The sequence below is a fragment of the Agelaius phoeniceus genome, chromosome 14 (genome assembly GCF_051311805.1).
Source record: "Agelaius phoeniceus isolate bAgePho1 chromosome 14, bAgePho1.hap1, whole genome shotgun sequence".
NCBI lineage: Eukaryota > Metazoa > Chordata > Aves > Passeriformes > Icteridae > Agelaius > Agelaius phoeniceus.
The window spans coordinates 19,851,835-19,870,867 of record NC_135278.1 but is presented as its reverse complement, the minus strand read 5'-3'; the positions used below and the strand labels follow the sequence as shown (position 1 = coordinate 19,870,867).

Below are 19,033 nucleotides of genomic sequence, written 5' to 3'. Positions count from 1 at the left end.
GTTTGGGGGGCTCTATCCCATCCTGGGGAGATGGAATTGTCCTCTCAGTGTGGTTTGGGGGGCTCTATCCCATCCTGGGGAGATGGAATTGTCCTCTCAGTGTGGTTTGGGGGGCTCTGTCCCATTCTGGGGAGATGGAATTGTCCTCTCAGTGTGGTTTGGGGATGGGATTGAGGAGCTCTATCCCATCCTGGGGAGATGGAATTGTCCTCTCAGTGTGTTTTGGAGTGGTGTGGGAGCTGCTCATGCTCCTCACAGCAGCTGCAGCAGAACCTGCTCCTCTGGGAAGGCACAGGCTGGGAGCCTTCCTCACCTTCCTCAGCCTCCCTTGTGGCAGGCAGGGGGATGAAGGGGGAAGGGTGGAGGGAGCAGATGGAGGCAGACTCGGGGATGTGGAGCCTGGAGGCGCCACTGGTTCGTTCCCAGGGGAGGTGGGAGGGCTGGCCAGCCTCTCCACAAGGGATGCCTGGAGGAGAATTCAAAAATACTGATGCCAGGTGTGACAGGGCTGCTCCCAAAGCCACCCAAGCCCCAAGGGCAGGGGCAGCGGGGTGCTGAGCCCCTCTGCTCCCTGTTTTGGGGTGAGCCTCGTGGCTGTGACACCCTGCTCTGCTGCTGGGGGTGCTCTCAGTGCCTGCCCAGATGAGCTCCTTGTGGCTGGAGCAGCACAGAGCAGTGGCAGCGCCTGCTTCCCAAAATCCAGCAGCAGAGCCCCGTGGTGCTTCTGAGGCAGGGACACACACACACAGAGCTGTGCCCATCATTCCTACCTGGGGCGCTCAGAACCCCACCTCTGCTCCTGGGGAAAACACACCCACACCTCTGTTCTCGTGCAGCTTGGGAAAACAAATTTAACACCCCCCCCAAAAAAAACCCACCAAAAAGGGGTGTTTTAAATTGAGCTGATATTTTCCCAAACTTCCTTTCTCTTTGTCCTTGAAGAAAGGCTCTTGGTTTCCTCTGTCTGCTTGCTGAGAATGAATTTCCTAGCAGGGACACCTTGTCAGCTTTTTTTCTTGGGCTCGAATTCAATGTTTCAAATGAAATGCCTCTTTTAGTCTCATCTACTTCATCTACAAGAAGATGGGTGAAAAAAATCTATTTTTTTCTTCTTTTTAGAAGATTTCTGTTTTCCCTCCAAGTGGCCTTATGGCTCCTTTTAAGAAATTATATAACAAATTGTGAAAATCTGGAAGGGAGCTGGTAGTTTGATTTCTTTAAGACTCTCCCTTCTGCCACCAAGACAAAGAAAGGGAAAGTAACATTCAGTACACAAAAAAAATATAATAAAAAAAATCAAACCTACTGTTTTGCTTTTGAACAAGGTGCAAATTAGTGAATATTTGTTAAAATTTGAGACAGCAATTGTCTAAAAAAAATAATTTCAAAGAAGAGAAGGTTGTTTTTTCTTCTTAAGTAAAAAAGCCCCTGCACCTTTCTTTCTTTTAACTTCAAAAGGGAGCCAGATTGCAGAGGAAGAGAGAAAAACCTTAAATCTCCTCTGAAGGGAAAGCAAGTAACTTAGTCAAAGTGATCTTATTTGTGAGGGAATAATTTTTGGTTCACTGTGGGGTTTTTCCCCTAAGATCACGATCAAGTGGTTTGTACATTTTTAACTGAGCTGGTGGGACCTGTGCTCCACCTGTAGAGCTGTGGGATTGCCACTCACCTGGGCATGGCTGGGCATGGCTGGGCTCTTTCCAAAGCCTCCATCAGCAGGCAGGAGCTGCCCCTTGGCTTTGAGGAGGTGTTTTCAGTGTGCAGGAGCTCAGGGAGATGCTCCCAGCCCCTGCCAGGGCGTTTTGTGTTTGTTTCTGCCCTGATGCAGGCACCAGAGGCACCGAGGGCTGGATCCAGGGCTGGGGCAGGGAAGTGCTGCCTGTCCTGCCTGGCCCCTCTGGCAGCCCCTGCTGCATTCATTCCAAATGAACAGCCAGACACAGGGGGATTGCAGGTGTGACCCACAGGTGCTTCATGTTTATGCAAGGGATCATCTGTGGGGAAAGGGCCCCTCTAAGGAGTGTTCTGTGCTGGATCTGAAAGGCAGACCCAGCCTCGTCCACAGCAATATTAACCTCCCTGCACATCTGTACCCAGCCTTGTGCTGCTGATTTGCCACTGAACTCTTCCTTTCAGCCCCAACAAGGTGCCCCAGGGGCACAGAGTGCTCCAGCCCTGCCAGTGCCCCGTGCCAGCTGCTGCCCAGGAGCTGCAGAGCATCACCACAGAGCTGGGGCAAACTCAAACTCAGCCTCCTGTGCCTGCTGGGGCAAAAACTCAGCCTCCTGTGCCTGCTGGGACAAACTCAAACTCAGCCTCCTGTCCCTGCTGGGATAAACTCAGACTCAGCCTCCTGTGCCTGCTGGGGCAAAAACTCAAACTCAGCCTCCTGTGCCTGCTGGGACAAACTCAAACTCAGCCTCCTGTCCCTGCTGGGGCAAACTCAAACTCAGCCTCCTGTCCCTGCTGGGGCAAACTCAAACTCAGCCTCCTGTCCCTGCTGGGGCAAACTCAAACTCAGCCTCCTGTCCCTGCTGGGGCAAACTCAAACTCAGCCTCCTGTGCCTGCTGCTGCCCTCCAGCCCCTGTCCTGGTGGAGATGTGTTGCTCTAGAACATGTAATAAACGACACAGACACACAAATCTCCAAGGTAAAAAAGAGGGAAGTTTAATTTCTGACTCCGACATTTATAGATGTCCAAAAGTGGCAGTGGGTTGGAGGGTAACAGTGCCACCTCTCCAATGACACTGGGCAAACCAACAGCCCATCAGATTTCTCCTCCTCCAGAAAAGAATGAAGAACAATGAGTTATTTACATAAAGTGTGGGAGAAAGTTCGTTGCAAGAATGTAAATATCAGAAGGCTTAGAAAAGCTTAAAAAAGCAGGGAGACAGAGGTGCCCTGTGGAGAGCTTTGTGTGTGCTTTCCACCACAGCAGCACAAACACAGGGATGCAGCCTGGCACACTGGGCACCGTGGTTTGGAAGGGGAGGACAATCTGGGGAAGTGATGTAAAGTTTTTTGTGTAATTGACAGTGTGTTAAGCTACTTTTCCAGTTACACTTCTTTTCTTGGAAGTATAGATTTACTTTTTTTTTTTTCCTGTTTAAACTTCTGATGCGATCACAGTTGTTTATTTTAACACCTGTTTACCTTTTCCTCCCATTCCACACCAGGACAGGGGCGTTGTGTGGGGCTCTCTGCTGCCTGCCTGCCCTCAGGGCACCCAGAGCTGCCACCCCTGATGGAGCTCCAGCAGTCACAGGCACCAAAACCACCAGCAGGACCTGGCAGGTGAAAGGTTTGGCTCTCCCCGTTTCCCTCAGGGTCCTGGAAGCTCAGGGGAGCACATGGGAGCTGCCCCAGCCAGGGCCAGGGTGGGCACAGAGATGCTCCTGCATCCGCAATAGGGTAAAAAAAATAAAATTAAATCAGTAAAAGAACACAAAGCTGGGCAAAATGTGACAACAGAATTACAAACGCTGCAGCCCAAGGCTGGGCTCTGGCTGGGCCTGGTGTCCCCAGAAGATGAACATTTCCCCTCTTTTGTAGAGCAGCAAAAGCTATTCTGGTAGCTGTCGAGTCCTTTTTGAAAGTTAGTAAAGGTTTTTTTCTTTTTTGCCTCAATAACCTACAGCAGAGAGTCCTACAGGCTAATTATATGTTTCATTTTGAATCCTTTAATTTTTTTTGGAGTTCAAATAGATAACTGCGTTTTTTCCCACACATCTTTGATTCAGACAGATGATTTGCTTCATTAATTGATATGTGGAGGAGGGGGGCCAGAAATGAGCTATATTTATGCTTCAAAAATATCTTTTCCCAACTGCATTTTTTTCTTCTATGAATCCTCATATTTATTTCAAAATTATCCTGAAGTGAATGTCATCAACCTTTGTGCAGGAGTCTTCTGCTGGCTTAATTAGTCTATAATGAATCTACTTCTCATCCACTTTGATTTTCAGCTCTCAGGTTGGCCGGGTGTCAGACTGCACCCAGAAATCTGCTTTCTCTCCTGAGCTGTCACACTGAGGAGGAGGGCAGGGTGCTGGGGCTGCCTGAAGAAATCACAGTTTGGGAGAGCTGGCATTTTGGTTGTCGAGGTGAGAACACATTTGGGAAGTGCTTGATTGCTGCAGAAGCTGCTGAAAACCAGCAGAGAGAATGGAGAGAATGAGAGGAGAATGGAGCCATCCCAGAGCCCAGCCTGCTCCGGGCCCAGCTGCTCTCCTGTGCCAGGGTGATTCACATCCCACAGGGCAGATTCTGTGTGGCCCTGTCCCTTGGTGATGGTTATTTCAGCTCTTCCTTTCCCTGGACAGAAGGGGCAGCTTGTGAAGGTCCCAGCCCTGAGAAGCAGACTCCAGAGTGAATCACACTCAGGGTCTCATCTCCCCAGGGACTTCTCCAGCTCCTCTTGCTTGCTGCTTTCTTCTTTGGCTTTTTCTCTTTGGCTTTCAACACACTTTGGTGAGAAAAAAATGGGTGTGAACAATTTTTCAGGAGAAGCTTCCATTGCAAAAAAAGTGCTTTTTTTAGGAACTCAGCATCTTTGTAAGTGAAATGCCAGAAATCTCACAAGCTGAAGCTGAAATGTGCTGGTTGCAACATTAGGTGCTAACAGTTGGCAAAGCTTGAGTCCCAGTGGCTAAAACAGCAGAGAAAATGGCAGACAGCTCCTTGGCTTTTAAATTTGGGCTGTCTCACTTGTGTGACAGGAGGAGAGAGGGTAGGGCTGGGCTTGGGCTGGCTGGCTGTGGCTGACACTGCTCAGGGACAGCTTTTTATGGCTCTCATCATGGAGACGCTCTGATTGCTCCCCAGTGCTAACGAAGACATCCCTGATGGGCCTGCCAGGTAGGGAAATGTTATTATCTCTGATTTCCAGATGAGCTGCTCCACGTGGCTCCCTTTGCCTGGCCCGTGACAGTGGTGATGACACATCCTGTGCAGGTGCTGCCTGCATGGGGCTGGGGCTGGCCCCACCATGGGCTCTGAGATGCTCCTAAAACCACCAAAAAGCCTCTCCAGATCAGCAATGGTTTTGGCTGAGAAATGTGGAAAAGATGCCTTGTTCACTGTTGGTTTTGTCTTGAAATCTTCAAACCAAACCAGTTGGTGGTTTTTGGGGAGGATTGTCAGTGGTTTTGTCTAGATATGTGAGAATTTTTATAGAAATGACTGCAAAAAGAAAAAAAAAGTGCATAGCATGTTAGTAACAGTCTCAAGAAAGCTGGGAGAGCAGAAAACTTTTTTTAGGAGAGTAAAAATGGATAGAATATTTTGTGAGGTTAAAAATGTTCAATGCTGGCACTAGCTTGGGGTAAGGTGGGGAGAAATGTTTGTGAAAACCTTCATTTGGGATGAAACCTTTCCTGTGGCAGCTCAGCTCAGCCTCCAGCACGGCCCAGGGGCTGTGACCCCTGGCTGGGCAGTGCGTGTGCCTGCCAAAATCTCAGAGCTGTCCCCTCCTGGGCAGTGCAGCTGGCTGGGGACACACCTGAGCTGCAGGCTGGGGACACACCTGAGCTGCAGATTGGGGACACACCTGAGCTGCAGGTGCTGGGGACACACCTGAGCTGCAGGTCAGGGACACACCTGAGCTGCAGATTGGGGACACACCTGAGCTGCAGGCTGGGGACACACCTGAGCTGCAGATTGGGGACACACCTGAGCTGCAGGTTCTGGGGACACACCTGAGCTGCAGGTTGGGGACACACCTGAGCTGCAGGCTGGGGACACACATGAGCTGCAGGTCAGGGACACACCTGAGCTGCAGGCTGGGGACACACCTGAGCTGCAGATTGGGGACACAGCTGAGCTGCAGATTGGGGACACACCTGAGCTGCAGATTGGGGACACACCTGAGCTGCAGGTTGGGGACACACCTGAGCTGCAGATTGGGGACACACCTGAGCTGCAGGTTGGGGACACACCTGAGCTGCAGATTGGGGACACACCTGAGCTGCAGGTCAGGGACACACCTGAGCTGCAGATTGGGGACACACCTGAGCTGCAGGTGCTGGGGACACACCTGAGCTGCAGATTGGGGACACACCTGAGCTGCAGATTGGGGACACACCTGAGCTGTAGGCTGGGGACACACCTGAGCTGCAGGCTGGGGACACACCTGAGCTGCAGATTGGGGACACACCTGAGCTGCAGGCTGGGGACACACCTGAGCTGCAGGTTGGGGACACACCTGAGCTGCAGGTGCTGGGGACACACCTGAGCTGCAGGTTGGGGACACACCTGAGCTGCAGGTTGGGGACACACCTGAGCTGCAGGCTGGGGACACACCTGAGCTGCAGGTTGGGGACACACCTGAGCTGCAGGTGCTGGGGACACACCTGAGCTGCAGGTTGGGGACACACCTGAGCTGCAGGTTGGGGACACACCTGAGCTGCAGGTTGGGGACACACCTGAGCTGCAGGCTGGGGACACACCTGAGCTGCAGGTTCTGCCCCATTCCTGCTGCCCCATCCCTGTTTCTCCATCCCTGCTGCCCCTGCCCTGCTGTCCCATCCCTGCTGCCCCATCCCTGCTGCCCCATCCCTGCTTCTCCATCCCTGCTGTCCCTGCCCTGCTGCTCCATCCCTGCTTCTCCATCCCTGCTTCTCCATCCCTGCTGCTCCATTCCTGCTTCTCCATCCCTGTTTCTCCATCCCTGTTTCTCCTGCCCTGCTGCCCCTGCCCTGCTGCTCCTGTGCCTGGGACAGACCCCAGGGCTCTGCAGGCACATTTGTGGCAGTGGAAGTTGTGCAGGTCAGGGACAGCCCGAGATGAAGGATGGGGACTGTGCTCTGCTCCCCTTTGACCTGAGCCCAGCAGCAAACTCAGCTTGGCCTCTGGCTGCAGAGGTGGCACATATGGATTTTGATAACTTTCTTCTGCTTAGAGGTCACTGTCCACTTTAAATATTCATGTTCTGAGGGACATTAAATAAATAATGCTGAACTTGTTAAGCTGAGTGGCTTGCAACTTTTGCATTTTGTGCCTTGTTTGCAATTGAGAAGGGATGTGAGGCTGCTAAGTACAACCTGCTCTTGAACTAGGAAAGGTTTTGCTGTTCAGACCCTGTTATCTGCTCACTGGCTTTGAAAAGCAGGACTGAAATGGTTTGCAGACAGGTGTCTCCAATACCTACAGGCTGGTTTCCACTCTGGGGGGGAGAAAAGCTAAAAAAGGGTCCTGCAAATGGATGGTTTTGTTTTGATCAGCCCTCAGTGCCCAGCATGGATGGTTGTGTGTAGTGATGGTCACTCCCTGCAGCCTCAGGGCTCCTGGCAGGGTGTCAGGCTCTGCCCATCCCTTCATGAGGATTCTGATGTGCTGCCTGTAGTATTTGCAATAAAGGACAATTTGCAAGAAATCCCTGTGGCATGAGATGGAAAACAAATGGCCAGCACCTCATATGTTATTTTTTTCATCCATTTGATTGGTACCAGAATATCCCCAGGTGCCTTGGGACTTGCAGCTCAATCCAGACACTGGCTTTTGCAGAAGGTGGTTAATGAATATGAGGTTTCAAGGTAGGAGCCTTTCAGTGACATGAGATTTATGCAGAGACAGTGATTATACTTCCTCCCTCCCCCCCCCATCTGCTTCAGCAGGAGTATGAATCACCAGCTGAAGGCCTCCTGTATTTGTAAATCAGCTGAAACATAACGGTGATGTTGGGAAGTTGTACTGAGTTAACTGAGCTACTTCTCAATCTCAGAGCTTTACATAACCCCTTCTTAACACACTGTTATTTCCTTTCTGGATAGACTCATAAATTACTCCTGGTACACAGAATGTGTGGGAGGCTGCCTGTTTGCACAGCATGGGACCAGGACCTGCACACTCAAATATCAGCAGACAGCTGGAACACAATCTGTGAAAAGGCACTCAGAGCCTCCAGGTCTATTAAATACAAACTCAGAACATCCACCAAGAATTTTATATCTTGCACTACGTGGGTAATGCCAGAAAGAATAGGTGCAGTACCTCGGGGACTTTGTCAATAAATGTCACAGCAGAGCATCCAAAGCATCTTCTGTGGGCAGGTGGAGGGGTGTGCATGCAGAGCTGGGACATATGTGTGCTTCTGCATGGACGTGACTTTCTGCAGAGCTGATATCTCAGTCAGGAGGCTCAGCCTGTGATAGCTGAATTTCATTTGGTTTCCCATTTTGTGCTGAACTCTAACCATGTAAGAGAATTAGGAAACATGTCACTTTGGGTTCTGCAGACGTTTTACTGCAGTCATATAAACCCACAATGTATGCAGAACCCAAATTGTCCTTTTCTGAAGTTATTTCCTTCCTAATGTGGGGAAAATTTCCATTATGGACAAAGTTGCCTTATTTGCTTCCAGCAGTACTTCCAAATCACACTCACAGTTTTTACCAGATGAGTCTGGGAGGTGCAGCCCTTCGATGATGGACACAAAGGGAGGCAGGATGGAGACTGCATCTGGTTGCCCTCCCATTTCATTGCCTTTTTTATCTTACTGTCTGTCTTCTTCAAACATCAGCATCTGATTTTGAAATGTGGTCCAAGGCCATCTCTTACCCCAAACCCTCCAGTGGTGTGTGGTAACATTTACGCTGCTTTTTGCTCATGTAGCAGCCCAGATGTTACTGATATATCTCAGTTTCCTGTTACCCACATCCAGTAACCAAAATCTGGAAAAATATGGATAAAATTTTCTTTGGTTTTAATCTAAAGGACACCTCTTGATTACACAGATTTTGATACATCTCCAGCTGTGAATAAGGCGTAGGTGTTCAGGCAGGTGAGATGTTGGATTTGATAAGTAGCCCAATCCTTTGGGCATGGAAACAATTCACTGCTCCCAAGAAAATCATCATTTCTGGGGTATTTTGTTTCTTTGAGGAATAAGTTGTGGTCAGGAGGGAAGAGAGAGATGTGACAACAAGTAATGGTCATGAATGGCTGGGTGGATGGTGGGCTGGAGGGAGGACAGGCTGTTCCCTGCCAGACCTGCTGCCTGCTCATGTGTGGCACGGTTTCAGTTGCATTGCTGCATCCTTCAGTCACCAGAGGATAAAAGCTCTTGCCTACGAGGCCTACCAGATGCAAGGAAAATGCTTTGGGATTTTGGAATAAGAAATGGATAAAAGCCCAAGTGTCTATTTCTCATTGCACTGCTAAGGAATTTTAATAAAATTTGATTTAAGAGGCAGGGATTAGGTATGGTGCCGTGTAAAAACATCAATTAGCAGAAGAACAAAAGGCAGTCATACAGCTTGAGATTGTTAGGAACTCCTGCTAGAAATATTTGGTGGAGAATTTCAGAAGCATAAGTTGCCATGAAGCTGACAATTCTCTTCCTGATTCCTCTGGTAGCTTTCTGTTTTTATAGTCATGGGGGAAAAGAAAAAAAAAGATTAATGTATCTGGTTTTTAGCAATCTATCCAGGGTGTGGAAAAAAGCCCTTCTTACGCTTTGCCTTTCCATTCTCCAGTAATAAATTAACTATCCCAGTTTAAGATGCAATTGTTGTTCTTTTATGTCTCCAGACTAATGCATCGTGACACCTCAATTACACGGAGTGTGGATGGCTCCTGCTGCCCTCTCTCTTCCAGGTGAAAGCCTGTGAGCAGACCAAGGGAATGCTCACCTGCTGCCGGGCTGGGTCTGCCCCATTCCTGCAGCAGCTGGCAGGGAGGACACCATGGGGCACCCGTCCCACGCTGCTGTCAGAGCTCTCAGTGACACCTCTGAAGGGACAATGCTGCTATTTGTGCTCCTGTGTACCTGCTGTCCCTAACAACTGTAGGAAATAATGAGAAGAGGGGGATTGCAGAGCAGCAGGGCAGAACGCGCGGTGTGCGCAGCAGCGCTGTGCCCCTGCTCCTGCTCGGCTGGGCTGGGGACAGAGGGACAACAGGACCACAGCACAGTGAGAGTAATGAAATGTTGTGAGGCTGAGGCTGCCTGGCCCCATAGCTGCAATAATCAAATCCCGGTAAGGCAATTTAGCAAGCTGAGGGGTTCTTTCCCCCAAGAGAAAAGAGTTGGTTGTTCTTTTATTCCATCAGCTGGGCTGTGCATTCCACCCACCCCCTCTGGCTGCTCTGCCCTGGCCAAGCTCTGCTCACCATGGCTGGACCAGCAAAAGCCATCACTGATGTCACCGAAGCCATCCTGGCCCTCAGAGCTGCCTGAGCCCCAGTCCCTGGGCAGAACTGCTCAGTTTGGACACTCCCAGGCGTAGGCAGTGTTCCTCAGCCCAAGTGCATGAAAACATGATTATTGTCATGAATACACCCTGTGATGCCCTCAGAATGCCCTGACTGAGCCTCCCAGCTCCTGCTGGAGCTACACACAGTGCCCAGCTGTGGAGGCCCTGCTCTGTGCTGGGCTCCCATTGCTGCTGAGGGTCTGTGGAGGGCTGGAGATCATTGTCACACCCCGAGAGTCACACACAGAATAAAGGTGTCTGCTTTCTTTCCCTCCCGCTCCCTGCAGGGCTCGCTTTTCAAACTGCAGCTACAGAGAATGGGAAGCCAGCTAGAGCAGCATCACTCCAGCTGTGGAACTGGGAGGCTGCAACAGAAGACTGCAGGAGGAGGACAAACACACTGGGCTCCTGAAGCACCGTGTTTTGATGGACTTACACTTCCACTAGTGAGACAATGTACTGAGGAGCCAGTGGCACTGCTGCTGCCGGGATCTGGTGACAATGTTGTGACCACGAGAACACGTGTGGCCACGTCCTGCTGGTGCAGGTGGTGGCTGTCACCCTACAGCTCCTTGGCTGTGTCCATCCCAGGCTCAGGACCAGGTGAGTAGCCAGTGGTCATTGGGTCAGCATACAAATCCCCTCCTGCCCCATCCCAACAACTCCTTTGTTGTTTGGCCCTTTAGGAATCTTAATGGGACCCATAACATTTAATGGGTTTGCTAGTGATAATGTCATTTTAAGTGACATAGCTGTGATAAATTGCTTCCACACGTCATTGAATTCTGTTTCTAAATTTTTATGTATTTTTGATAGGCCAATTTATCCCTGTTGCAGCTCCAGCCCGTGCAGTCAATGGCATTCCACTGGGGGTGAATTTTGTCTGCTATTTACAGTGTGTGCTTTTAAGCAGTGATTGGTGTGACAGTGTGATCTGTACAGCTGTCTCTCTGTATTTATTCTTTTGCCTATAAGTTTGATTTATACTAGCTTCAAAAAAAAAAAATTCTCCAAGCTTTTCATGTGAATGACTTTAGGTAACTGATTAACGATTACTATTAGCACGGCTCTAATGGAACCGGGCTTGCCAAGTTTATGGGCTTGGCTGAGCAATTGCAGGTAAATCTGCTGGGTGCCCCTCTCCAACTCCAAACCTTTTCTGAGGTTTCCTTTATAATTGGACAGTGCCCTCTGGGTTCAACCCGAGCTGATGTGTCTGACACGAGGTTCACTGCCAGGGCTGTTTGATGTCTGCTGGCAGCGTGGGTACACAGGAGCCAGGGGTGCTGTGCACCAGCCTGCTGGTGCTGCTGGGGACAGCCAGCCCACACCCCCAGCCCACAGAGGGGCTGGCAGGGGCAGGCAGTGCTCCCGTGCTCTGCCTGAACTCGTGCTCTAGTCCTCAGATTTGTTTGCAGTGTTCTAAGGGCTTCACACAGTGTCTGGGAGAGGCAGCATCCTTTCGGGTTCATGGCACTCAAAGAGCCCCCAAAGCTCTGCTTGCAAAGCTGCCTCTGTGTGTGTGTGGGGGGCTCTGTGGCTGCAGTGAGCTGTCTCTCCAGGAGCCCCAAAGCTGCTTGCAAAGCTGCCTCTGTGTGTGTGTGTGGGGCTCTGTGGCTGCAGTGAGCTGTCTCCTGCCCCTCCGGGGGCTCATTCTGGAGTGGTACTGATTTATTCTGGGGGCTCATTCTGGGGTGTAACTGATTTATTCTGGGGGCTCATTCTGGGGTGGTACTTATTTATTTTGGGGGCTCATTCTGGGGTGGTGCTGATTTATTCTGGGGGCTCATTCTGGGGTGGTACTGATTTATTCTGGGGGCTCATTCTGGGGTGGTGCTGATTTATTCAGTACCACCCCAGGAATCTCTTGGAGATTTTGAAGGAGTGCAGTGCTGAGTTAACCCCCTCTGCTTGGCTTTGTGTTTCTTCTCTCCCCCTGGACCAATAGTGGCAGAGTCTGGTGGCCAGGAGCACCTGCAAGCAGCAACGCTCTGCTCCTGTGTGTCTGTGTGTCCCAGGGATGGTGCAGGGATGGGCTCCTTGCTGCTGAGCCCTCGTGGAGAGCAGCACAACCAGCCCCACCTCACCCAAACCTGCCTCGAGGTGCCAGTCAGGACCACTCATCAGCACAAACTCCCTCCCAGCAGAGCAGCTAGTACACAGTTAACATTTTCCAGCACTGAGACCTCTGGGATGTTTATTCCAGCATTTTCCTGCTTGAGTTACCACCTGTGGTAATAGGAGGAAGGATGGCTATGTCAGTGAGATGTTCATGTCCTGCAAAAAGAAGGAACTTGCAGGCCAGGAAATGTGTGTGTTTTCCTGAAAGTTTGAGTCCTGAATTCCTGAATGTGTTTGTTTTGATGTGTTTGCAGAAGGGGCACCAGAAGCAGCAGCAGAGGGGTTCCATTTTCCCCAATCTCGTGCAGTGCAGCCATCCAGCTAGGAGCACCCTGGCTATTTAGTTGTCAGATTTGTTCCTGTCAAAGTCCTAGGAAGGGAATAATATGGGGATTTTTTTCTCTTTTCTTTAATAAGACAGCAATGCTTCAAAAGTAGTAGGGGATAAGGCAAAGTCTGGGAATACAAAGCTTTTTTATTGTTGTTACTATTAATCACAGCTCAAGCAGTCCTGCCTGAGAATCACTCTTGTTATTTTGTCTGCTTTCCTCTGGTTTATGTTCCCTGAGAAGAGTTTGATTAAAAACTGTTGCATCTCATTTTGCTCACAAGGCTGAGGTACTGTACCGCTGTCACCTGTCTGCAGCCAAAATTATACCACACATCATGGAAGAGGCTGAATATTTTCTACTGGTTTTGATCTTCTTCAAAATATCGTTTTCACTTTGTGTAGCTAGAGAATAGTTGGCCTCCTGCCGTTCCCATTCACTTCTTACCCTTGAACAATGAGAATAAAATCTGCCTGCAGTAATGTTCAGTTTATGTTGGGGAATTTTTCCAATACAGAAAGGAAAATAAAGAAGCTTTATGAAATAGCGGTGCCATGCTCAGATAAACAGATATTTTTGCTGTTAACTTCATATTCAAGGGGTAGCAAGGAGGTCAAGTCTGGCTGAACCCATAGCAGAACTCTGGAACTGTGCGGCCATTCATTTGGCCTTTTGCACTTTTGGGGATTTTTTTGACAATACGCTAAACTCATGTAGATTTTACCTTCCTGTGTGAAAAATGGGCAGGTTTATTGCAGATGTAATGGTGTGAATATGGGTTCCTCAGGGCTGGGGGATGCCATGTCCCTGCAAGCAGCCCAGAACAGGAATGCGTGCTGGGCAAGGCAAATATCAGCTGGGAGTGTCTGTGCTTGTGTTTGTCACTGCTCTCAGTGGTGCCAGGGGACCCTGACCTCCAGGAGTTCTGCCCTGCCCAGCCCTGGGGCCCTTTCCTGCTCCCTGCCTGCCCTGGCACTGATGCTGTGCCAGCCCAGCAGTGGCCCCATGGAAATGGGGATGCCAAGCAGGTTTCTCAAGAGCACCATGGCTGTATGAAACACGTGCATTTGCTAGCATGACTCTGCAACCAAACATCAGCTCAACTACTTTTTATTACTAATTTCAAGCTCCAGCTGCTGCCTCGAAGCATTTTGTTTTGTCGTTTTGAGAGTTGCTGCTCAGAACAAACAAAAGGGAGGGAAAAATGAAAGCAAGGCCCCTAAAACTCCCTAGTAACGTCAAGTCTAGCAAGGATGGCTAACCGTGACTAATCACCCATCAGGGTGGCTCATCTGTCAGCTATCAAAGCATCATCCCTGGAAGTTTACTAAAGCTTTTTAAGGTCTAAGCTGAGTTTGCTGCTTGTGACAGCAGCAGGGTGGTGGCAGTGTGTGGCCAAATGTCTGTCACAGGGTCTCCTTCAGGCCTGGCCACAGAGGACAGTGCCTGGGTATGTGACTCTGGCCAGAGGAAACCAAAAACTCCAACAGTCTGGGGGATTGCCCAAGTGTAAGGGGACAGAATATAAGTAAATAAAGGTAGTATAGAAAGTAATCATACCCCCTAAAGAGTGCAGCTGGGTTAATTATTAAAGATTAGGAGCGGGCCTGATGTTAATAGGCCGCAGTTGTAGCCAATAAGAAGAGTGTTATCCAAGGGTGGATTGGTTGGTTGAGGGAACTGGAGTCAGTTGGGTACTGTGAGGATAGGGAAGAGTCAGTGCCCAGAGGAGCTGCCTACAGGAACCATCGAGGAGGTGTGAAACTCTAGTGATGTGGAACCCTTGCAAGGTAATGACAATAGAGCTCTTGCACTATAGTGACAGCACCCAAGAGGGGGTTAGGAAGGGGCCTGCTTTGGGAGGGTCCTTGTGCCTGCTTTCACACAGCATTCTTGTTGGTCTCTGATTCTTGCAAAGCTTTGCTCATCCTCTCCTCAGCTCTGCTGTCACAGTGCAGGTGAGGTTCCTGGTGGGGCTTTGTGGAGGGCAGGGCATCCCTGACTGCTCCTGCCCACTGGAGGACACGCAGCTCTCACCCTGCCTGCCTCTGCCAGCACAGACTCTCCCTCCCCAGCTGGCTCTGCCTGGCCCAAGCAGGACCAGCTCTGTGAGAGATGGGCTGAGTTCAGGGAGGGCACGAGGGCTCCCAGGAGCGGCTGAGGTTGATCCATCTGGAGTGGGCCCTGCTGAGGGTTGTGAGAGCAGCACGTGGCTGTTTGTCACCAGCAGATATTCGCTCTGTGCCTCCTGCAATGTCTCAGTCACCTTCTCCAATCTCCCTGCCAGCGACTTTCCCTCTGCCCTTAACTAATCCATCATTTGGAGCAGCCCCTGGTGCATTTGCTGTTTTACACTGCTGACCTTCAGGCTTTGCTCCCGCCATGGCTCCAGGGCCACACTGATCCCTTTTCCCCTTGGAGCCTGCCAACACAGTCTGGTTTTGAAACAGCTTCATATAAAACTGGAAGGAGGTCTCAAATCCAGATCAAGCTTAACATCCACTGCCGATCCCCCACGTACTCAGCCTCTTCCCTCCTGCAAGTTTTAAGCCATTCTTTTCACTCTGCTGCTTTGTGGGGCTAATGAATTTGCTGCTGCTATTCCCTCTGAGGAGGGGATGGGAACAGTCACACAATTGCTGTGAAAGGCTTAGAAACACATGTAAGTAGTTTGGGTTTCTCTGTGAAATCTGAATTCACATCCCCGCTCTCAGTAAAAAAGAAAAAAAAATAATAAAAGGGAGAAACACCAACACTGAAGAGCAACAACTTAAAAAAAAATGTTCATAGGGAGTCTGAGGTTTCTCTGCCTTTATCTCTGGACGGGGATGTTGTAGTGTTGCCTACAGAGCCTTTCTTCTCCGCATTAGGCGAGCGAGGAGATTTCATTTCATACATCATTTACAATGGAGTGCATCAAGAGCAGAGTTGGTGCATATTAACAGGGATGTGGGCAAAGAGTTGGGTTCTTTGAAAGTTTCAAAGCATCTCCACCAAGGAGGGGAGCCCGGGCTGCTGATTCCCTCTCACTCTGTTGTGGAAACTGCGCAAACCAAAAGCCCATGGAATGGAAGGAGGGGAGAACAAAGGCCCTGGAGGCCTGTAATGCAGCAGCATTACTCACTGGGAGCTGGAGTAGCACAGGGATGCTGGAACTGACTGCCCCTAAGCCCTGAGAGGCTCTGCTAGCCCTTCTTGCTCTCCTAACTGCAGTACAGGCTCCTTGCAGTCCCTGGCAAGGGTGGTCATGGCTTTGGAGACCATGAGGAAGACATTGTCCTTCTTCCTGCCCAGCCCATCTGACCTGCAGCTGCCATAACCAAGCTTTCTTCAGTGCCTCATGCTGCACGTTGAGCCAGGTCTCCAGATCACTACAGAATGGCCACCCCATGTATTCATGGCAGGATCTTGTAGATAATGACTTGGGCTAAGGATTGATTCCCTTCTTTGTTCATTGTATTTGGGTTGGTTTTGATTTCCTCCTGGCATCTGCATTCATAAGATACTCTCGAGACAATTGTAGCTTGTGATGAGCTGCAAAACTGCATCTAAGGATGCTGCTGTTGTCTCATCACAGAACTCAAGGTGCTGGAGCTCTCTGGAGAGCAGCAGGCACCACAAAACATGCCATAAAAATTATGGGGCTGGCAGTGGAATGGCAAGGTCTTCTCCCTTCCCTGTTCCCATCTGCTGCTCCTTTGGCAGGAACTGCTCAGGCCACCCTGCAGGAGTGAGCAGGAGAGTCCCCAGCGCCTTGTGGCATCCATGCCAACACCTTGCCACCTTCCTTGTGGCTGGAGAGAGCCTTTGGCCAGGGAAGGAGGGGACCTTGGGCCTTTGTGTATGGAAAAATCCTCTCAGCCTGCTGTCCCTTGCCTGTTCCACAGAAGGCCACCTATGTGGTCTTGGATTTTGTCTGGAAGAGTCTGGCAGAGAGCCTTAGGAACAGCTCCAGTATCAAGGGCATCTTCCAGGACTGCTGCCCTGGGAGCACAATGATTGCCTTCTCTGCCTGATGCTGCTCTTCCACGTATGCATTTGTAGGTCAAGGGATTGGGAGAGATTTAAATAGGAGTTCCCATGGCTCCTGAAATTAATACAAAGTCTTATTTGGCAGACATTGATATAAAGCCTTTCCTGGCTGTTATAAAATTCACCACATTCCATTCTGGTGGGTCACCTTAGCACTGTGATCTGAGGGAGGGCAGAAACAGCAGCAAAAATTCCCCCACCATGTTTGGGATTACCTACCTGGGCTCAAACACCTTTGGGTTTGTCCAGTAATTGATGTTGAACAGAGAGGTTTCCCTGGATTTACAGCGTTTATTTTCAATTAAACTGTTGACTGGTACTTGCTCAGAGTCTGTTTCCAGCGCTGGTGATGGATTTAAGTTGCTCAGGAGACATTCAGCTTGCTCCAGGTGACATCTTCAAGGTTACAGGAAAAAAAAAAACCCCAAACATGTCGGGTTTCTGTCAGCTGCAATTTTTGCCCTGTTAGAGTTAGGAAATGAAAATTTACCCATCCCTCCCCCATGACTGTGCTCAAAACTCCACAATCTATTTTCTCTCACTCTTCACCTCTTCTCCTTTATATTGGCTGCTTTGCACCAAAAGCCCCACAGTTACATGCACTTTGACACTTGCATTTCAAAATGCCTGATTGTGGAATTCTGCCAATACCAGCAATTGATCTGGTGCCACAGACCAGCTTAATTATTCAAGGTCAGTCTCCCTCTGTCTCCTCTCGTCCAGGGAGCAGCAGCTATGGGGAATAAAACTTGAACAGTCTTTAAATTTTAATCATAAACTTTAGTAAGTCCCAGGTTTGTTTTGCTGTATGTGGGGTTTTCTCCATTGTGCTGGCTGCAACTTTTGCAGCCTCCCTGCTCAGAGCAGGGCTTTCCTGCTCAGTACAACACTGGGCTTTTGTCAAGCACTGTATTTTACACTGCTATTTAAAATGCATAAGTTGTGTGATCTAAGCAGTTTCCAGTTCACTTTTGAGCTCCTGTAAAACGTATCCCTGAAGGCATTTCAGCTGAGCAACTAAGAAGGTGAGGGTATTAGAGGTTGTGAAATGGCTTGTCTGCTAATTCTTTCTATGTGCATCTCTTCAGATAAATCTCCTGTGACCTCCTGCTACAAGCAGAACATTAGTTAAGTATCTTCTTGGTAATGGAGTGTCCTGGACATGATCCTATATTATACTAAGGGCTCTTCACAATATCTGGGAAGATGTTTGCCTGCAGGGGAATAGCAGAGGCATCCCTGAAAGCACACGAGGTGCAGTGGCTCCTCTGAGCAGTGCTGGGCTGGCTCAAAGTGCCCTGTCCAGCCTGTGGGGCTCACCAGGGCAGGCTGGAGGCTCAGGGGCTGCCCTGCCCCAGGCTGGCTCATGGAGGGCTAAAGAGATCCATTCACAGCAGCCTTGGGCATGCCCTGTGCTTCTTCTGCCCCGAGCTATGGGCAAACAAGGAAGACTTTGGACCCCTCAGTCCACCCCTGAAGCAACCTGGATAACTGGCAGAGCCTAAGGAGATATAATTTTAATAATAAGTCATTGAAATAATGAGTCTGGCTTTCAGAATAGTAATTATAAAATGAGAAATTCTGAAAAAACAAGATCCAAATGGCTTATAAAATTATTATCATTATTATTGTTGTATTTGTTAATAATAATAATGATAATAATGATGATATTAATAATAATAATATAGTACTAACGTGGAAGGGGGGCAATATTGCAAGGATGCAAGAGGTAGAGTTATTTTTGTCAGACAAAGGGAAGGAGAGTTGTGGGAAAGCAAGGAAACTGGGGTTGTTAGACAGAGCTCCAGGTTAGACAGTGATCCTGTGGGTGGGAAATGGAGCCTGTGCTGGGACCTGTCCCCACAAGGGCAGTGCCAGAGCTGCCTGGGCAGAGCCCTGCAGAGGGGAGGGGGCACTGAAGGCCCCTGGCCCAAGGGCAAGGTGGTGAGGGGCTGGGCGTGCTGGGGACACCCAGCCTGCCCAGGGCTGGGGCTGTGCCAGCTGCCTGGGCTGAGGGTGGCACTGGGCTGAGGGTGGCACTGGGCTGAGGGCTGGCGCTTCTTCCATATTTTTGGGTGGGGAAACAAAGCCCAGCAATCCCCGTTAATTTTCCAACTCAGCGTGATTACGGTATCTCAGTTTTCCAGCTCCCAGCAATGAGAGGAAAGCTCTGTGTGAGTCAATTATTGATAATGTCTCTGTGCTGGAGATGAAATGGTTCGCTCTTGCAGCGGGCTGGGCTGCCCTCGGTGCTGCGGCGCCTTCCGCGGCGCTCGCCGCCTTTGTCACAGATTTAAACAGCCCTGCTTGAAGCCTTGCCTCTATAGCTGTGCTGTGCTGTCCTCCTTTGTCATGAA

General features: G+C 49.8%; 1 long non-coding RNA gene across 2 annotated transcripts in view; it reads left to right on the top strand.

Moving 5' to 3' along the window:
* The window catches only part of LOC143695205 (uncharacterized), a 111,133-nt gene that overhangs the window by 72,289 nt on the left and 19,811 nt on the right, over positions 1 to 19,033 (top strand). For both annotated transcript variants that reach the window (XR_013184255.1, XR_013184254.1), the window contains exon 2: positions 10,482 to 10,797. This is a non-coding gene — a long non-coding RNA (uncharacterized LOC143695205). The remainder of the gene's footprint in view (positions 1 to 10,481; positions 10,798 to 19,033) is intronic.